This window comes from Monodelphis domestica, chromosome 1 (genome assembly GCF_027887165.1).
Source record: "Monodelphis domestica isolate mMonDom1 chromosome 1, mMonDom1.pri, whole genome shotgun sequence".
NCBI classification, from domain to species: domain Eukaryota; kingdom Metazoa; phylum Chordata; class Mammalia; order Didelphimorphia; family Didelphidae; genus Monodelphis; species Monodelphis domestica.
Window position 1 is genome coordinate 639753021 of NC_077227.1, and position 19359 is coordinate 639772379.

The 19359-nt window shown below is 39.6% G+C and overlaps 1 long non-coding RNA gene and 1 pseudogene across 1 annotated transcript; one reads left to right on the forward strand and one right to left on the reverse strand.

The window, feature by feature from the left end:
• Positions 1–554: 554 nt before the first annotated feature.
• LOC103093427 (uncharacterized) lies at positions 555–11159 on the forward strand. The gene is made up of 3 exons (XR_459220.2): positions 555–2271; positions 3096–3215; positions 9907–11159. It is a non-coding gene; the product is annotated as an uncharacterized LOC103093427 (long non-coding RNA).
• Positions 11160–17978: 6819 nt separating this feature from the next.
• LOC100031899 (60S ribosomal protein L17-like) lies at positions 17979–18965 on the reverse strand (annotated as a pseudogene).
• Between the last annotated feature and the right edge of the window lie 394 nt (positions 18966–19359).

Sequence of the window (19359 nt, forward strand, 5' to 3'; positions counted from 1 at the left end):
TTGGAACTACGCCCAAAGGGTGATAAAAACTGTCTGCCCTTTGATCCAGCCATAGCACTGCTAGGTTTGTACCCCAAAGAGAAAATAAGGGAAAAGACCTGTACAAAAATAATTATAGCTGCGCTCTTTGTGGTGGCAAAAAAAAAATTGGAAAATGAGAAGATGCTCTTCAATTGGGGAATAGCTGAAGAAAGTGTAGTATATGCTGGTGATGGAATGCTATTGTGCTCAAAGGAATAATAAAGTGGAGGAATTCCATGGAGACTGGAATGACCTCCAGGAAGTGATGCAGAGTGAAAGGAGCAGAACCAAGAGAACATTGTACACAGAGACGGATACATTGTGGTACAATCGAGTGGAACAGACTTCTTTACTAGCAGCAATGCAATGATCCAGGACAATTTTGAGGGACTTATGAGAAAGAATGCTATCCACATTATCAACATGGAATCTAGGAATCCCAAACTTGTGGCCTAGTAGAATCTGATGAACCTCAAGTTTCAGGACTAGCTTATAGGTTGGAGACCCCAAAGCCTATCCTTGTTCCCTGTTCCCAAGGGAATCTACCCTGAAAGGAATCCCAGGCTAGCAGTTTCAGACTGAGTGAGGGACCCTCAGGGGAATGACAATCCTAGTTGAGTGAGACTAAGCATATGGTAAGGACCCTCTTTGTTTAGGTAGTCTCCCCTATTATACCCTAGCCTCTAACTATGATTCCTTTCCCAAGCTTGATTGTATCCTGTCTGTGTAGTATGTATGTTCCCATTTTCTTTGTAGCTATAGCATTGTCAATCATTTTTCCTTGCCCCTGATTTTCCCCTAAACGGTATATAGGATCCCCCAATTCTTTTGTTCCCTGGAGTGGTCATCTAGTGTGGTGGCACTCCCAGGGGTCAGTGTCCAGAGCGGCCAGAGTTCAATCCTCAGACTCTGTGCAGTCATGTGTGGCACCCAGCTCTGTTGTCAAGGCCTACTAGCACTGAACCCCTTTTTGCCCTTGATTAAAGAGTGATTTTGGCTATTTAATAGTTCTGTTTTTTCCCAGTTGATATTTTGGAGGTCCCACCGAGATCCGAAGTCCCGGCTGCCTGAGCCTCCCTGCTAACGAGGACCCTAAAACTTGAGGTACCCACACAACCCATTTGGGGTTTGGGGTTCAGTCAGGAGTCTGGCTAGCAGAGGGGCCAGGTAAGTGGCTCTCCAAGGAAGGACTCATGTATTGGGGAGTGACTCACTCTAATTAAGAGATTGTTAAGCGGGCATCTGTGGGGTACACAGAGAGCCCCATAGTCCAGAGCTACCCGGGTGCTGATGGACATGGGAAACAGCATGTCTGTGATCCCACAAATTGAGGTGGGGGCAGCCGGCAGCCTGAGGAACCACCTAATGATTCGGCCCTTTTGAAGATTTGAGAAGATGAGAAGATGGCAGAGTCTGGCCCAAACACATATTGGACAACGTGGAGTCTGGTTCAACCTGGCTACAATCTCCGAGCTTCATTAGATTTTGGGGGGCTGCGTTGGTGCCTGTGTGAGTGCAGCAGGTCTGTGCTAGAGGTGGGGGCAGGAGAGCATTTCAGAGACGTGAATGGTTGGCCAAAAGCTTTGAATGGGAAGCTGGAGCTGGAATGTGGGAGCCTGAGTGTTCAATTGAAGTTCTGGGTAACCGCTTTAAGTTGATTAAAATAGAGAAAGCTTCTTCATGAATTGAAATGCTAAGGCTTAAGGTATAAAAGGTCATAAATTTTTCTTATGAAAGAGCTTCTCATAGAAGCTTAAAGAACTAAAGTTCTGGGTTTCTCAATGTTCTGGGGGCTTTTGCCTATATTGTATGTCTAATGTATTTTTTAGGTGAAGACTTCGCCAATAATTTCAAATGCTTGTGATTTAAATGTTAGCAAATAACGTCTGAAAGTTGAGTTAACAATTAATTCCCCCCAAAAGTTGAAGAGGCGAGACTGGAGCTGGTGATGTGGATATGGGACTATCCAGCAGGAGACAAAAGGAGGTCCAGAAATTCTTAAACTTTAATTTTTTCTTCCCAAAGTTTTGGTATTGTTAATGTGTGAAATATTTTGTACCAAGTGCAGTTAATATTGGTAATAAGAGGGGGCAGCTGGGTAGCTCAGTGGATTGAGAGCCAGGCCTAAAGATAGGAGGTCCTGGGTTTAAATTTGGCCTCAAACACTTCCCAGCTGTGTGACCCTGGGCAAGTCACTTGACCCCCATTGCCTAGCTTTTACCACTCTTCTGCCTGGTTCCAAGATGGAAGGTAAGGGTTTAAGAATATATATTGGTAATAAGATGCATTTTATTTTAGGTATTAACTTTGTTATTTGAGTGCTATAATTTCACATTTTTTTCCAAGCTGTTAATTGTTTTCAAATAGCAAGGTTTTTTCTAAAACGCATGTGTGTGAATTCTGGAGTAAAGAAAGTTCATTTTAGGATAGTCAACTACAGACCTGACTGGTCATTGAATTGTTGTGAATGACAAGAAATATTGGGGAAAAGACATCCCTTTAAATGGTAGGGAAACCCTGAATATTTTTAAACTGACCAACAAATTTCCTCTCTAGGAGCGGTTTTAGTCTTAAGCCAAAGTGGTTTGAGGCAAGGCTAAGAGAAAGGCAAATTTGGAGGCAAAAGTAAATTAGAGTTTTTTAAAAAAAGGAATTGTAGAGACGTTCAGAGTTAAAGGTAAATTTTAAGCTTTTTCCTTAGTAACCCTAAGTTTTGTGTTTGGAGAGAAAATGTTATGGGTCTTAGTTTTTGAAAAAGTAAAAAGATCATGAACTAACCTGATTTTTGGAATTTTTAAGGTAAATTTCCAGAGTGCAACCATTACAATAGATAAGTTTTTGCTTTAAAAGACCAGTGAATGCTGATAACTAATTTTCCTTTTTAAGTGGAGAGAACTAATGGTTTTGTGGACATTATTTCTGGTGATCATTGGCACATGACTGCTAATAGAGAAAGGAATTTCTCACCTGGGAAACTCCTAAGAAATTTCGAGGAATGCCCTGTATTTTGCCACCCCAGTTCTGGAGTGTGGGTGAAGTGATTGAAACCTATTAAAGTTAAGCTTTACCTCAAGATGGTTCTTAGGAGCCAGAAGCCTGGATAAGATTTTCCTGCAGCCTAGATTCTGAAGAATTCGTGAAGAAGGCATCTCTTATGAGAAATCTAAAGGATTCCCCCAAGATACTGAATCCAGGTAAGTATTGTTTCTCATCATTTTCATTGACTTTAGAAATATTTCTGCGGCAGACATAAACTGGCCATTTTGTTTCCCCTGAGAATTTTATTTCCCCTGAGCAAAGTCCTTTTAGGTAGAGAACCTAGAAAGAACAGTTATTCCCCAAATTTAGTTGAAGTAGGAAAGTTTAAATAGGAGCATTTTACCTTGTTAAAAGGTTTGAAAGTAACATCTGTTAATTTGAGAATTTGCAGCAGAGATTCCAGAGTGCTAGGTGGTCTCAAAGTAGTATCTGAAGAAGTTAGGAAAGGATGATGGAGCCTAAAAATAATTGTTAATAACAGAAGGTAATTTTAAATCCTGAGCATGGTTAGAGAGAATTGCCATCTGTAACAATTAAATTTGTTTCTAGTAATAAAAATATCCTATTTTATGAGGTTTATTAAGATTATTATAAATCAAGGATACAAAATAATAAATTACATCTAAGGGTGAATTGTATGGGAAGATAAATGGGAAAAGAAATGCTATGGAGGAAATTAGTTATTGATACAGTCACAAGGGCAAATGGAGGGGCTAAGTTTCTAAGTTGTACAGGTGACTGCTGATCATTGCCAATTATGCATGGCATTAATATTCCAAATTATGGGAGACTTTCTCCCTCATTTTAAGTTACTTCCCACTTTTCTCCTGTTAATAACAAATTTTCTGTAATCATATGATGAAGGAAGCCTCAGGAAGGCAAGGCATAGAATATGGAAATTGTGGAGGCAGATAGAAATTTTTATCCATTATGAATGAGTAAGCAAACTCAAAGGGGTCCCTTTTCTTAAAAGGAAGAGTTTAATGTTATGGGGTTCAGATGTGTACCCCTGGGGTTAAGGAAGGATACCTTTTGCAAGAATGCAAGACTCTAAAACTTAGCTTAAAAACAAAAAGAGAAATTTATTAATTTAGGGAGTAATGTTGAGAATGGCCAGGAGGATAGCAAGGTGGAACAACAAGATGGGGAGCAGTTCCTTGGGAGGACAGCATGAAAGGAAAGGCTGTTCCCCATGGGGACAGCATGGGTGGAAAGGCTGTCCCCCAGATGACATCAGTTCTGGGGCTTTTATACTTTTTACAACAGATGCTATGTCCTGGTGTGGATGTGACCTAGAGTGCTAGTCCCTTAGGCATCTGGTGGGGTGGGGTGGTCATCTGACTGGGGGCAGCCTGGAGGCATAAAGATTCATCTCTTTGTCCATCTTAAATTTAGAGGACAAAAGAGGATAAACATCTCAGGATCCTTGGGGGGGGGGGGGTTATTGAGTGTTTCTAGGTTAAGATTCAGAGGATGGGAAGGGAGTTTCCCTGATAATAGTTCACCTGAGTTTCTGGGGCATAGTGCCCATGTCATCTCTCCCCTCTCCTAATATGTAAGGGAAAGGGGTCGATGGTCTCAGTATTCTGTAACTTCTTCAGAGCTGAGAATGGGCATAGAGTTGTCCCCGCCTAACATTAGGAGAGAGAGAGAGGTATTGACTGTAGGCCATGTCCAGAGCGTCAGGCAGGGATGGTTGCTGAGGTTATGGTGGCATATGGTATCTGAGTGGCTCCCATGAGTGCTTTTACCCTAGAATCAACCAGAGAATTATATGTCCAGCTGTCTGGGTATGCATGATTTAAAACATAGGAGAACCCACAAATTTAAGGAAAGAGTTATGGTCAGGTAGTTAAGAGCTCAAGAAAAAGGGGTTAAGATAACAAGGGAAGGAAAGGCTGTGGGCACAGGGTCTTAGGGACTTATCCTCAATGAATGCCTGGCTCCTAGGTGGCTGGGGATCTGCTTGGAGATGTGAAGGGTGTGCAGCGACTGCTTCCCCTGATTGGTAGACAGGTCACAAGGGGATATTCAGCCCCTAAGATAGAAGTGTAGAAACCAGGATTAGGACAAACACTAGAACACCAGATATAAACAGAGAAAATTAGTACAATAGCAATTAATATTACACATTTACATTTGGATATCTTAGCCAACAGACTTCATCTTCAGAAATCATCTTCTGACAGGAATAGATCCCTTTAGGAAATAGGATTCCTAAATTGTTTGCAGAGTTAGTATATGATGTTTCTGTTAAAGAATATCCTTTTGCAAAGTACACATTAACTATAACATCTATAAACACTTGAGTAACAATATTTTACAGATGAATTTCTTTTACCCCTGATTCTGGGGGAAATTCAGGAAAGCTCTGAGCTATTCCAACCTCAAGATCCAAACTTCAACTGTGGTAAATTAAGGCTACAAATACAAGCCATCAATGAATAAACTTCACCTACTTCTCAAAGTATGTTCCCTAACAATTTGAGAATGTTCAATTATTAACCTAATAGGTTGTTTGGGGAAATGGAAACTTTAATTTTCCAATTTGTATTATGTGCTGATTATGGGAATGTCACAAAGGAAGAAAGCCCAAAAGGGAAAATATCTCCTCCTGTCACAAAGGACACAGTGAGTGGCTTCATGTACCAAGCAGCTGGCTGTCACTGCCATTATTGTTTCACTCAAGGATTAGCAGCCTAGATGGTCAGGAAAGTCCAGTCCAAGGTGAGCCTTGAGTTGCCTTCTCTAACCATCCTAGGACTTTCTCCTAGAGCACTTTGTCGCCATTGGATCCCAGAAGCCTTTTGCCTTAGGAGACAAGTCTTACCCATTTCAGCTGAGAGAAGTTCTGCTTATCAGCAGTCCAGAAACAAATTTCCATACCCTCAAACAAGCTTTTCTGACCATTTGCCCTCTCTAAGGATTCCTTAAAGCCTATGAGTCTACATTGTAGCAATTATTCTTACATATTTTGGCAATAATTAATTTATCACAATTTAGTCATAAAACCTGAACAGGAATGTTGAATTCATTAGCTCTACAGTAAATACAAATCAGGGCTAGATCATATCCTGGCCTTAGGCCATCTGAAGGAACTAAGACAAGACCAGTCAGGAATCTCTCAAAGGAATTTTCAGAGAAATTCCAGAATCATTTGTGATTTTCCAAGACTACATACATCGATTCTAGAAATTATCCCTAAGTTAAAGATCCAATTATGAGAACAGAACATTTATCTGTTCTCTTTCACCTTCTCTCTCTTTACCTCTCTCTCTTTTCCTTCAAAATCCTCTGCTTAGAAAGCAGGACACAACTTCCATTCTTCCAAACCCAAGATTCCTTCTCCACCTTCTCTGACTTGCTTTTACCATCATAAGTCAAAACAGCCATTCCCTTGGTATCACTTCAATTGCTAATCAGTAACCAAAAGAATTCTGATTTAAAGGATTAAAGCATTGAACCATCTTTAGCATAGGGCTCATCCATTATAAATTTCAGTTCATAGAACAAATTGGTAAATTGAGGTAACCACTGAGTATTGAACAAAATCTATGGTAGAGTCAGGTTTACAATGAGCTTTTGTTTACATCCAAACAATACTTAAAATACATATTTCAGCAGCAACTCACATAATATTTCAAAAAAAAATTCATAAAGCATTTAGTATTACAGGATCTATTTTAAATTTAGAAATCTGAAATCTTTTAAGGACAATAAACCTTAAAGCAAACCTTTTGACAAGCAGGCTGATTATCTATTTTCAAGACTAAGAAGTTAAATGTAATAAAGTTATTCCAACTTTAATACACTGGGATGAAAACCATTTGATAATTTTAAACAAAAACCCATTTTTGATAAGTTTAAATCCTTAAATAATTTTTTCCCTTAAACCTCTTATGGTAGAAAGCAGTCTTTTTGAGGCTATACCGTTAAAAACCTATTTTACAAAACCAATCTGTGGCTTTTCTATACAAACTGAAATTTCACTGTCTGACAAAATTAAAATTAGGATGCTATTTTCTAAACCCACATATATACATGATTACAATTTTGAAATAAAATACTAATAAATGCCTCTAATAGACAGATGTAAGCATTACTTCCTTCTGGCTAGCAGACAGGGAAAGGAGATTTATCAGGTCTTCTTTTCTCTCCCTGTTTACCTCAAAACAGAAGATAATCAATATGTTGTTCTACAAGTTTAAAAAACACCTTAGATTTAAAAGTGTAAGACATTTAAAAATCCCCAAAATAGGGCTTTCTCACCAGTTGTCTCTCTATTTAGAATCAACTCTCCTCCTCTCTGCAGCAGAGAAGGAAGGCATATCTGATCAGTGAACTGATAACTTCCCAGTTTCCTTTTCCCCATCTCCACCTGGATTTCTTGGCGGGCCCTTGCCTTAAAATCCAAGTAAAGAGTAGAGTTTGGAGAACTGGGAGCATGGTGAGGGAATAAATCTAAAAGGTAAGGGGCTTCTGTCCATAAAATATGTCCAATTGCCACCTGGTGTTAGAATTCAGGGTGCCAAAATCCAATTTCCTCACCATTTTTTTCCTTGATGTTGCTCAGCTATTTAACATGAGAGAAAAAACAAACAAATAAAAAATCCAACTGAATTTTCTCTTAGGCTGCTTACACTTGATCCCTTCCCAACAGTAGAGGCCTGCAAGCATGCTTCTCCCTTTGTCTTAATTGGGTTGGCTAGTCCCTATCTAGCTTGAACTCAGGCTGAAAAAAAAAATAGTATTACAATTTTAGGGTGCCATGGATAGGCCATGCTTCTTGCTTACCAAGGATGTAATGTGGCCAGTCAACATTACAAAAAAAAAAGTAGCTGCTTTTTCTTTAAGCTGTTTAGTGCCAATTTTTTCCCCAATTTTTAAGTATACTCCCCAAAGGGGAATCTTGGGGTACTCTCTGTCTCAGTCCCATTTAGATGTGGGATGGCCAATTCCACACCGGAGGGTCAACAACTGTGCATTCACAGAAGTTGCCCAACCAAGAGCTTGCTTGACTTCCCACACACCAGAACATCTTACAGTATAGAAGGGGAAACTGACAGACCCCAAACTCCAGCAGCCAGACTGATCTGGAGCCGATGGGAGAGAGAGCACGAAAGAGTTGCCACAAAGATATCACCCAAAATATGGGGGTTACAGGAGTCAAAGAAAAGGCTCCTTCCTATCTGAGAAGCTATGTCCTCGTGGATGATCCAGGGTACAGGAGTAGCTTTCAGGAGAGCCAAAAACGTTGGGCGTCAAAATGTTATGGGGTTCAGATATGTACCCCTGGGGTTAGGGAAGGTACCTTTTGCAAGAATGCAAGACTCCAAAACTTAGCTTAAAAACAAAAAGAGAAATTTATTAATTTAGGGAGTAATGTTGATAATGGCCAGGAGGATAGCAAGGTGGAACAAGATGGGGAGCAGTTCCTTGGGAGGACAGCATGGGTAGAAAGGCTGTCCCCCAGATGACATCAGTTCTGGGGCTTTTATACTTTTTACAACAGATGCTATGTCCTGGTGTGGATGTGACCTAGAGTGCTAGTCCCTCAGGCATCTGGTGGGATGGGGTGGTCATCTGACTGGCGTCTGCCTGGAGGCATAAAGATTCATCTCTTTGTCCATCTTAAATCTAGAGGACAAAAGAGGATAAACATCTCAGGATCATTGAGTGTTTCTAGGTTGAGTCAGAGGATGCAAAGGCAAAGGAGTTTCCCTGATAATAGTTCACCTGAGTTTCTGGGGTACAGTGCCAATGTCATTTAGGTCATAAGGAAAACCTGGCAAAATATCAGTGTCAAAAAGGGGGGAAACCTTGAACATAAATAGTGGATTCTAAGCAGCATTTTTAATATACAAGGTTCAGATAGAACACTGAGTTGCTCCCCAGTACCAATAAAGTTTATACATTTTGGAGCCTCAAGGCAGGAAACAAAGATCAGAAGGAAACCTTTGTGCATAGGAATACTAATGAAATCACCTATAAGTTAAATGGTAAATGAGCCCTCATTGTCAATGCAACTCAGGAAAATGGAATGTGTACCCAAAACTAATTTAGTTAAGGCCAGAACTCAGTCAAATCAGGAGAATTATTTTAACAAAAAATTTTATCTACAGACTTTACATTAGCTGACTCCATTGCAACATTATTTTTTCATACTAGGTAATAGTTAATAGAAATAAAAAAGCCCAAGTTGTTTAAGTGCACAGTTATGGCTGTTGAGTAGTTAAAGGTAAATGAAAACAGTTTCAAAATCCCTAGCATCTCAACCTCCCCAAAGGGGGTGTGTGGTATGTGTGTGAGGTGTGTGAGAGGTTCTAAAATTAAGGAAAGTTAGAAGCATTTTTAATCTTGAGAATTTTCGGAGTTAATTTCAACATTGAAACTTAAATTTGACTTTTAAAATTGTTATGAAGATGAAATTGTAATACAGTTTTTAAAAATAATATTTGGGGATTTTTGTTAATAGAATATTCAATTGGAATTTTACTTAATGCTGGATATTTTATTTTTTGGCTACAAACAGGAAGTAAGGCCACTTCCAGATTTGCAAAGTCCTGAATAACCTGTGATGTGGATTTTGTTTTTGCCTTTATACTTCTATAGTTTGTAGGGTTGCTTTTTATATAATTATTTTGGTAGAATAGGTAATCTTTCTGATTAAGCTTGTAGCTTACATAATTTTATAATTGGTACAGAAAAGACATTAATAGAATTAATATGGGATGGCAGATTTAAGGTTAGCAGCATGGATAATCTTTGTAGTGAGTAAGTATATTGGGAGTTGATCAAGTCCTTTTAAAGAATGTGTTTATGGATTTCTCTTGTTTTATCTTGCAGCTGAAGTCTGGCACAAAAGGACAAGTCTTCAGGAGGACAGAAGTCTGCCAGGAGAGGAGGCTAGCTGAAGGCATCATATCAGGACCCACCAGATTAAAGACTTAAGACTTTGGGGAAATGCAGTAGTGTTTTGATTTTTAGTTTTTGCCAAAGGCAGACTGCCTGCCTTTCTGGCTCAAATGTTAATGCGCTTGCTGCATTGGGGAATGCCCCCAAATGCCAACTGCCTGTACCTGTACCCCAAGGCTTTCCCAACATTAGTGATGAAAGTCCAACCCCATGTAGCATTTCCCATTTGTCCATTTATTTGGTCAGTGATAGCCAGTCTTGACCAAACGGGGGGAGAGGGGGGAAATTCAACATGGAATCTAGGAATCCCAAACTTGTGGCCTAGTGGGATCTGATGAACCCCAAGTTTCAGGTCTAGCTTATAGGTTGGAGACACCAAAACTTGTCCTTGTTCCCTGTTCCCAAGGGAATCTACCCTGAAGGGAATCCCAGGCTAGCAGTTTCAGACTGAGTGGGGGACCCTCAGGGGAATGACAATCTTAGTTGGGTGAGACTAAGCATATGCTTAGGATCCTCTTTGTTTTAGGTAGTCTCCCCTATTATATCAGAGACCCTTTCTCAAGAACATCCACACCTGGGCAGGAACCATCCTTAGTATGCATTGTAAGCAGCCCCTTCTCTTACTATGATTCCTTTCCTCTTAACTATGATTCCTTTCCCAAGCTTGATTGTATCCTGTCATTGTAGTTTGAATGCTCCCACTTTCTTTGTAGCTATAGTGATGTCAACCATCTTTCCTTGCCCCTGATTTTCCCCCAAATGGTATATAGGATCCCCCAATTCTTCCCTGGAGTGGTCATCTAGTGTGGTGGCACTCCTAGGGGTGTGTGGCACACAGCTCTGTTGTCGAGGCCTACTAGCGCTGAACCCCTTTTTGCCCTTGGTTAAAGAGTGATTTTGACTAATAGTTCTGTGTTTTTTCCCAGTTGACAACATCCAGAGAAGGAACTGTGGGAGTAGAAACACAGAAGGAAAACAACTGCTTGATCACATGCGTTGATGGGGATATGATTGGGGATGTAGACCTTAAAAGATCACCCTAATGCAAATGTTAATAATACGGAAATAGGTCTTGATCAATGACACATGTTAAACCCAGTGGAATTGTGCATCAGATACAGGAAGGGGGTGGGGACAGGGGAGGGAAAGAACATGAGTCTTGTAACCATGGGAAAATATTCTAAATCATCTAATAAAATAAAATTTTAAAAAATTATATTAGCCTAGAGTTTCATCAAAGGATTGCAACAATGTCAGCTGGCACCTAGCTAAGAAATTAGAACCCACATCATTCATAGCTGCCAAAAGCTGCTCCCTTCATTCCCAGTATTCAAAAATAAGCATTCTCTCTATTAGACCTCTCAACTAGGTTTTTGAGAACCCCCAAGTTTGTCCCTATCCCTTAAAAACTTGCCTTGGGAGGGGAGGGGGAGTACCAAGATATCACCTCTCCATTTATTTCCAGTACATCACTCCAACTCTCCCTTCAAGGACTTCAGCCTCAGCCTCCCTTGCTCCAGTCATTCCCCCTTGCTAGACTGACTACAAGACTAAAAAAAAAAATAGCTTCTCTTCCCCAAATGGTCAGATATCTGAGTTCACAAATGACCTTAACAAATATCAGCCAATCAGCAAGTACTTTAGGACCTGCCTTTGAACTAGGATCCTATGGAAGACAGAACATGATGAAATGGTATTCTGAGCCTCTAAACTCTACAGTCAATGGGGTACAGTTAAAGTTCTACAGTAGTTCAGAAAAGTTCCAGATGTACTATGTAGTCTAGGAAGGTTTCATGGAAGACATCACACTTGAGTTAAAGCTATAATCCTCCAACATGGGACTTGAGCTTGAATTCCCAGATAAAAACCATTTACTCAAGTCAAAAGTGCTTCTTCTTTAAAAAATGCCCCATTCAGGTCCCTGGTAGGAGGAAGGGTCAAGAGTTGCCCTGAAAGTTTTCATTTTACTTTTTAAGAGGAAGAGGCATTTGCTTCCCAATTTGCCTTAATAGTGTTAAAATGGAAAGGAGGAGAACCCGGGGGATGATGGTAAAATAGTTAGTCAGAATGTCTAGGGAGATACCGACCCCCCAAGGGTATTTCCTCCCTGCAGAGACAGAGCTGATTGATGGTTGCCCTCTGTCCCTGATTCTGTAAGGTGAGGGCACAGGTCTATACCAGACTATGGAACTTGGAGGAAAAGGGGAAACAGAAGTCTGTAAATGAATAGGAACACCACTGGGGTTGAGTATTGGCCCTTTGCTAGGTCTTTGGGAAATGCCTAGCATCCCTCTATGTCCTTTCCTGTCAGAGAGACAGTAATGGCTTTCAGCAGTTCAGAGTTTATCATCACCTGAACCTATTAGAACTGTCTCTCCAAAACCCTTCACCCTCCTTTCTTCCTTTAAAGATCTGACTGCTAGTTATAAACAACAGCTATTTATTTGGGATAGGATAACAAGGGTGAGGTGAGGGAAGAGGTCAAAGCCCAGACTGGAGCTGAGTCCTTTGGCTTTGGCCAACTGGCCTGGAAGCTTTAACTATCTTCTTGTTCTCCTGGGCTGGCGACCCTAATCTAGTGTTAAAAAACAGCAAACGTCTTTGGGTGTAGTAGGCACGGAAGGAGACACTTCAGGCTTCAGGACTGACTCAGCTGCCCTTCAGGGTGAAACCCTGTCAGGCAGCTGAATGTCCAGTCAGTCCACACAGTCCACACAGGTCTTGAATTAAGTGAGAGTCACTGTGGGCATCGGATGTGATCGGGAAATCCTCAGGAAAATGGTGAGTTTCCAATCCTGAGGTGGGAAAGGGAGCTGCTTTGCTCCAGGGTGCAGACCTGAACTCCAGAGAATTCGTTGGTCCCAGAAGTCCTTGCCCCTGCACATTCCAACTGCCCAGTCTGTCTCTCCAGCTTCTCCAGCATTCCATTTCAACTCTGTGTAAAATTTTCCCTTTAAAAAGTCACTTGACCTCGGTTGCCTCCATTTTCTCAACTATGACATTTTAATGTAACAAACAAGTAAACTGAAAAAAAAAAAGAAAAAAGAAAACCTCAGATAGGGTCATGAAGAGTTGGACATGACCGAAAGGACACAAGCACAGACTCCTAGAGCACTCCTTGTAAACTGGCATTAACAGATTAATTTTGGTTTCTGGATTCACTGTTCAACTAGATCTAAATCAACCTAACCTTATTACGAGGTAGACCATAACCCTCAACCTTTTCTATAAGGCTAGCACAATAGCTTAGTTAAAATCTAGACATAACAGTCCTGTATCCCATACGTGTATGTGGTGGGCATGCCAGGTCACAACTGAGGTACGGAACAGGATAAGCAGCCCCCCCCCCAGCTCATAACTTGTCCAAATGTCTCTAGAGATGTAAACTCTGCCAGATGCTAGAGCATAAGAAACTCCAGCAGCTCTCTCTTGACTCTAGGATCAAATTAGGCTCTAAAGTCCAGCACAACTTGACTCCAACCTATCTTTCCAGATTCATTATATATTTGTCCCCTTCTGGTAATTGATTGTCCAGCTACACTGACCTTTCTACTGTTTTTCATGCAAAGCACTCCATCTCTGGTCATCATTCATTTGCACTGACTGTTCCCAGTGCCTAAAATGTACTCTTTCTCATCTCTGCTTCAGATCATCCCTTCAAGACAGCTCAAGCACTACCTTCTGTATAAGGTCTTCCCCAATTCTCTTAACTAGAGTACATACCCTTCCTAACCACTTTGGATTTTATTTACTTTGTATTTGTTTTATATAGGTTTATAATTATATTACATAGATGATAGACATGTTATATATTAATATACGCTATATTGTTTCCACCAATAGAATGTAAACTCTTCAAATGAAAGGTTTGTTTCATTTTTATCCTTTTGTTCTCAGAGCCTAGGCAGAGTGACTGGCCACTGAGATACCCTCCAACATTGACATTCTGTAATTTACCTGGAAACAAAGAATCATGCCTCCAACGATAGGCATGTAGACTTACATTCAAGTGGCAAGTTCTCATAAATGTAGCAGGGAGAACAGTACGGTGCCATTAATACAATTAAGAGGAAATAAGTCCCTTAAAATGTATTTAATGGCTCTGTTCTGCCTCATCCCTCCTGAAGCTTTCCTCTGGCTCTGGAAACCATCACAGATGTAAACACAACAGCCAAAAAGAGAAAGGAAAGTTTTGATTTCCCCCCAAGGGAATAAGAAAAGATCTGCTGACTTTTGCCAAAGGTCAGAGCTGCCTGGTTAAGAAAGAGCAGCAATGTTTCTCTAAATGCTTGTTGAACTGAGGAATAATAGCGACTGCCAACTTGAGCTGACTTTTATTAAGAAAGGAAACTTTTTTGGCTCAGAGCCCTCTTCTCTGTCCTTTTCGATAACCTCTCATGAATTAAGCAAAAGGCCCAAGCACTTTGCTATTGCAGTATGTACTCTGTATCTTAAATACTGTACTCGGTAAATGCTGCTGTCTGCTTCTAAGTTTTGAAATACAACCCTATTAGAAGGGAGGGCATTCTCAGCATGTAGTTTATGTATGTGTACAGACAGACAGGTAGTGCAATGGAGTGTGCACTGGGCCTGGAGTCAGAAAGAACTGAGTTCAAATCTGGTCTTAGACATTTACTAGCTGTGTGACCTTGAACAGGTCACCTAACCCTGTTTTCTGCAATTTCCTCATCTCTCAAATGAACTGGAGAAGGAAATGGCAAGCTACTCTAATATCTTTGCAAGAAAACCCCAAAAGGTGTCATGAAGACTCAAACACAATTGAAATAACTAATACATACAAATATATACATATTCTACATATACATCTCTATTTATGTGTGTATACTGAGAATGAATCCAGAAAGAAATCACTGTTCTACTCATTCATTAACTAGGGGAGCTTTGATCTTATTACTACTCAGAACAGAAACACCTTTCAGAAATTTCTGGACTCAGAAACTTGTTAGCTGTATGACCCTGGGCAAATCATTTTACTTCTGTTTGCTTCAGTTTCCTCACCAGCCCTCCAGGGTTGTTGTGAGGATCTAATAAGAAAATACTTGAAAAAGCAATTAGACAGTGTGGAGCACATAGTGAGTACTTATCCCTCCTTGGGGGTGGGGAGGGACAAGGAAATCACCAATGATTTATTTGGGATGCAGCAAAACATGAAGACTTAGTGGTGTCTTTCATCTCCTATAATGCCACTTCTAGGTGGTTCAGAGTACATTGGCAAATCAACTCTACCCCCCAAATATCTCCCTCATTTTGAAATCAGTTTAAAACAAACTACAGAAAACCTTGAGTAAAATAAGTCACTGAAGGGCCACATATAGCCCAAGGGGTACATGAGAGGAAGAAAAGAATTGAGAGAGGAGACCTTTGGCTATGGTCAACATTATAGTTTAACTCTTCTATTTTACAAATAAAAAAGTAAGACCCAAATAAGTTAAGTGAAATGTTCTGGGCTACTGCCCAGATTTGTTATAGCCTAGGGACACAGTGGGATAATTTCATCTCACTATTTGATTTTAAGTAAATTTCAGATAAGATACCTATTTCCAATGATGAATGTCTTAGTCAAGGTAAAAGAATAATAACGATAATAATAATGCACATTCACATTCATAACTCATGTTTATGGAGATCTATCAACTTAAGGTTTACGAAGCACTCACTTCATGACAATTCTGGGAAGGAGAGAGTGTATAAGGAAACTAAAGCTTAGTGATATAGTGGCACATCTGGGATAGGACAACTGTTACAAATGGCAGTTGGATTTCAAACCCAGACATCCTGACCCCCAAGTCTATTACTCTTTCTACTGCAGAGCCCTCTGTTCTAAATTTAAAAAAAACTTTTACTATTTCCCTTTTTGGGTTCTCTAGGGCTGTTCCAGGGCAAACTTTCTTAATCAGAAACCTTTAAGATTTTTCTGGCTGATGAATAAAGAAATCATTCACCAACATTTACTATATTTGCTTTAGCTCATCATCATACCATTCCCTTGAACCCATAGAATAAAACATAATAGGATAGGTTAATCATAAAAAAAAGAGAAAGATCTTATTTTAGGGATTATCTTTGTTCATTTTAATTCTTTAATTGAATTCACTTTCAGTTGTGTTGTTATTATACTTTCCATTTTCCTCACCATTGCCATTGCATATATTTTGTGTTTGCTTCTGCTTCCTTCACTCCACATTAGTTCATTAAATCAAACTGCCAGATAATATTATTAGTCCTGACACTTTTATCAGACTCATCAAGTCAAATCGAGACAATAAGTGAGAATTTATTAAGTACTTACTATATGCTAGGCACTGTGCTAAGTGCCAGGGAGACAAATAGAAACCAAAAAAAGTTTAAAAGTTCCTGCATTCTAATGGGAGAAGTGGATAGAGCACTGGACTTGAAATCAGGAAGACTTATCTTCAAGAGTTCAGATCCAGATTCAGACACTTATTAGCTGTGTGACCCTGGGCAAGTCACTTAACCCCTTTAATCTCTATTTCTTCATCTGTTTATAAAAAAGACAAACCTAGGGGGCAGCTGGGTTGCTCAGTGGATTGAGAGCCAGCTCCTAGGTTCAAATTTGGCCTCAGACACTTCCTAGCTGGGGTTCACACCAGGGTCCATTGTCAATTTTAGGAGGCAGGTAAATTTGGATGGAGGGAAAATGGCATCTTTATTTCCATTGACCTCTAAATGAAATTTAGCACTTCCTTCAATTATGAAATGGAAACAAAATAAAAGATGAAATTATCCCACTGTCACTTAACCCCCATTGCCTAGCCCCTACCACTCTTCTGCCTTGGAGCCAATATATAGTATTGACTCCAAAACAGAAGGTAAGGGTTTAAAAAAAAAGAAAAAGACAAACCAGCATTTTTGCCAAGAAAACTCCAAATTGAATAGTGAAGAGTTAGACACAACCTGAAAAACAACAACAGATGGGAGAAGAGGGGAGGGAGAAGATATCCACACTAGGGGCACGGTAGGGAAAGAAGTTCAAAATACCAGAAGGGTTTCTCAAAAGAAATAAAGGCATGAATGTGACTAACCTTGTGGCCCTTCCTTAAAATAAAGGTTCTGGGAAGAAATGAAGGGCTACAGTGGCAAAAGGCTCTTCTATCATCATGAGATGCTTGCAAAAGCAAAGAATCTGCCAGAATAAGGATGCAGGAGTACTGTGAGAAAGGCAGCTTCCAGTGTGAGAAGACTTCTGTAACATAGTGGAGAAAGAAATCTGGACAATCAAGTATCTGAAGAGGTCAAATAGTCACCAAGTAACTATTTGTCATAAGGTGATTTAGTCACTGACTAGGCTCATGACCTTGTACAAGATTATAGATTTCCTAGTGGAAGGGACCATCTGGTCCAACCCTGTCATTTTATAGATGAGAAAAACTGAAGCTCAGAAAAGCTGACTTGCAGAGCTGATCTTTGAATCAAAGTCTTCTGACAGATCCTTATTTCTTTCTCCTTTGCCATACTGCTTCTCTCTTCTTCAGGTTCCTCATCTCTCAGATGAGAATAGTCTTTGTCCTGTCTACTCTACAGAGTTGTTGTGAAGATAAAAGGAGATGGCATATGAAAATGTTGTAAATAGCATAAAGCCCAATGGAAATATACTATTATTTTCTATCTAAGTTCACTGGGAAAAAAATCAGTCATCCCTTTAAAGACCTGGGTAACCTCCCAGTTGCTCTCATGAAGAACACATGGAATACAAAGAGGAAAAATTTATTCAGAAGTTCCAGCAGGGACGATCCTTTTTTTTTTTCTTTTACATACCAATTCATCCAAAATATATTTCTGCATTAACCATGTTCTGGAAAAATAAAAGTAGGAACAAGAAAGAAATAAAGAAAAAATATGCTTAAATCTACATTCACAGTCTATAATTTCTCTGGAGATAAATAAGTTGTTTGCTCATGAGCCCTTTGGAATTGTAGTGGGTTGTATTTTTTGTTTGTTTCTTTTTATTTCACTTTTATTTGCTTGATAATATCACCTTTACTTCTGTGCCTTAAATTTTTGTTTCTTTTGGGATATCTTTTTCTTTTGAGCAACTTCCTCTTTTGGTTTAGGAACAATCTGCTCTTTTCCAGTAATTATCATCTCAATATGGCAGGAGGTTGATTCACCCATGAGCTCTGCAAGTATGTCTTCTCATTTTGGAAGCTTTGTTAACCTGGATATGCTCTATGACAAAGAGAATCCACATCCAAATCCTTTTTCTGCTGCATTTTTAAGCATATGCAGCAAGAACACAGCACTCTTTGGAGACCAACAATCCTGTGTCCAACCCCACTGCTTAGCCTGGGCATGCATACCTGCCAACTCTACCATTATATGGAGGGAAAGGAACACATTGTTTCTTCAATGTGACATCTCTCAAATTCTTGGTAGTTTTTCCAATATGCATGCCCATGATAGCTTGGGTTGTTTTATGGGTGTTCTTGAAGTGGACCTGGAGATTTGATCTCCTTGACTTGCATGATTTTGTGGGGTTCTCTGGATTAAGACAATACCTCACCATTTTGAATGATTACCTATAGTGACTCGAGGGCTGGGTTGTTATATTGATCAGTTACTACATCTTTCACAGTTGATTTTCTTTACAATATTGTTGTTACTTTATATGTTGTTCTCCTGACTCCAGCAGGGACAATCTTAAACAAATTAACCTCCTAGTCATTTGGTGGTTTGGACAGAATTTTCCAACTCTCTCCTTCACTTCTAAAAGTGCCTGGAAAGAAGTCAACTAAATGTCAAGCTCCAACTAGGTATTCAACTGTAGGACTAATGAAAAGCCCTTGGGGAAAAGCTTTGGATTTCATTTGGATCTAACCATTACAAAAATCACTGACATATGCAGAGTATCCCAAAAGTCTTAGTGCAATTTTAATCTATTAAAGTTTATGACTTAAAACTGCACTAAGACTTTTGGAACACTATGTTCTGATGATGCTCACAGCAATGGCTATCCATGGAATTCACCTGAAATAGATCGAAAGTCAGCTAAAAGCAAGCTGTGTTGAAATTTCCAAATTATGCACATTAAGTTTTTTTAGTTTCACATTTTCATAGTGTTCTTCCTGCCAAACATCTTAACTCAGTCAAAATAATTTTAAAAAATCAAAATAAGCAGTGGAGCAATTATGGATAAAATAGAAATATCAGAGAATTAAACATAGTCCACCCCAAATTTAGACTTCATTAAAAAAAAAGGTTGGAAAAAAAAGAAACAAAGAAAATGTGCATGTGATTTTCTTTTTGCTTTGGAGAAAACCCAGCACCACAAAGAGGGTGCTATGAATATTCTTGTACAAGTCTTTTTCCTTATTATCCCTTTGGGGTATAAACCCAGCAGTGCTA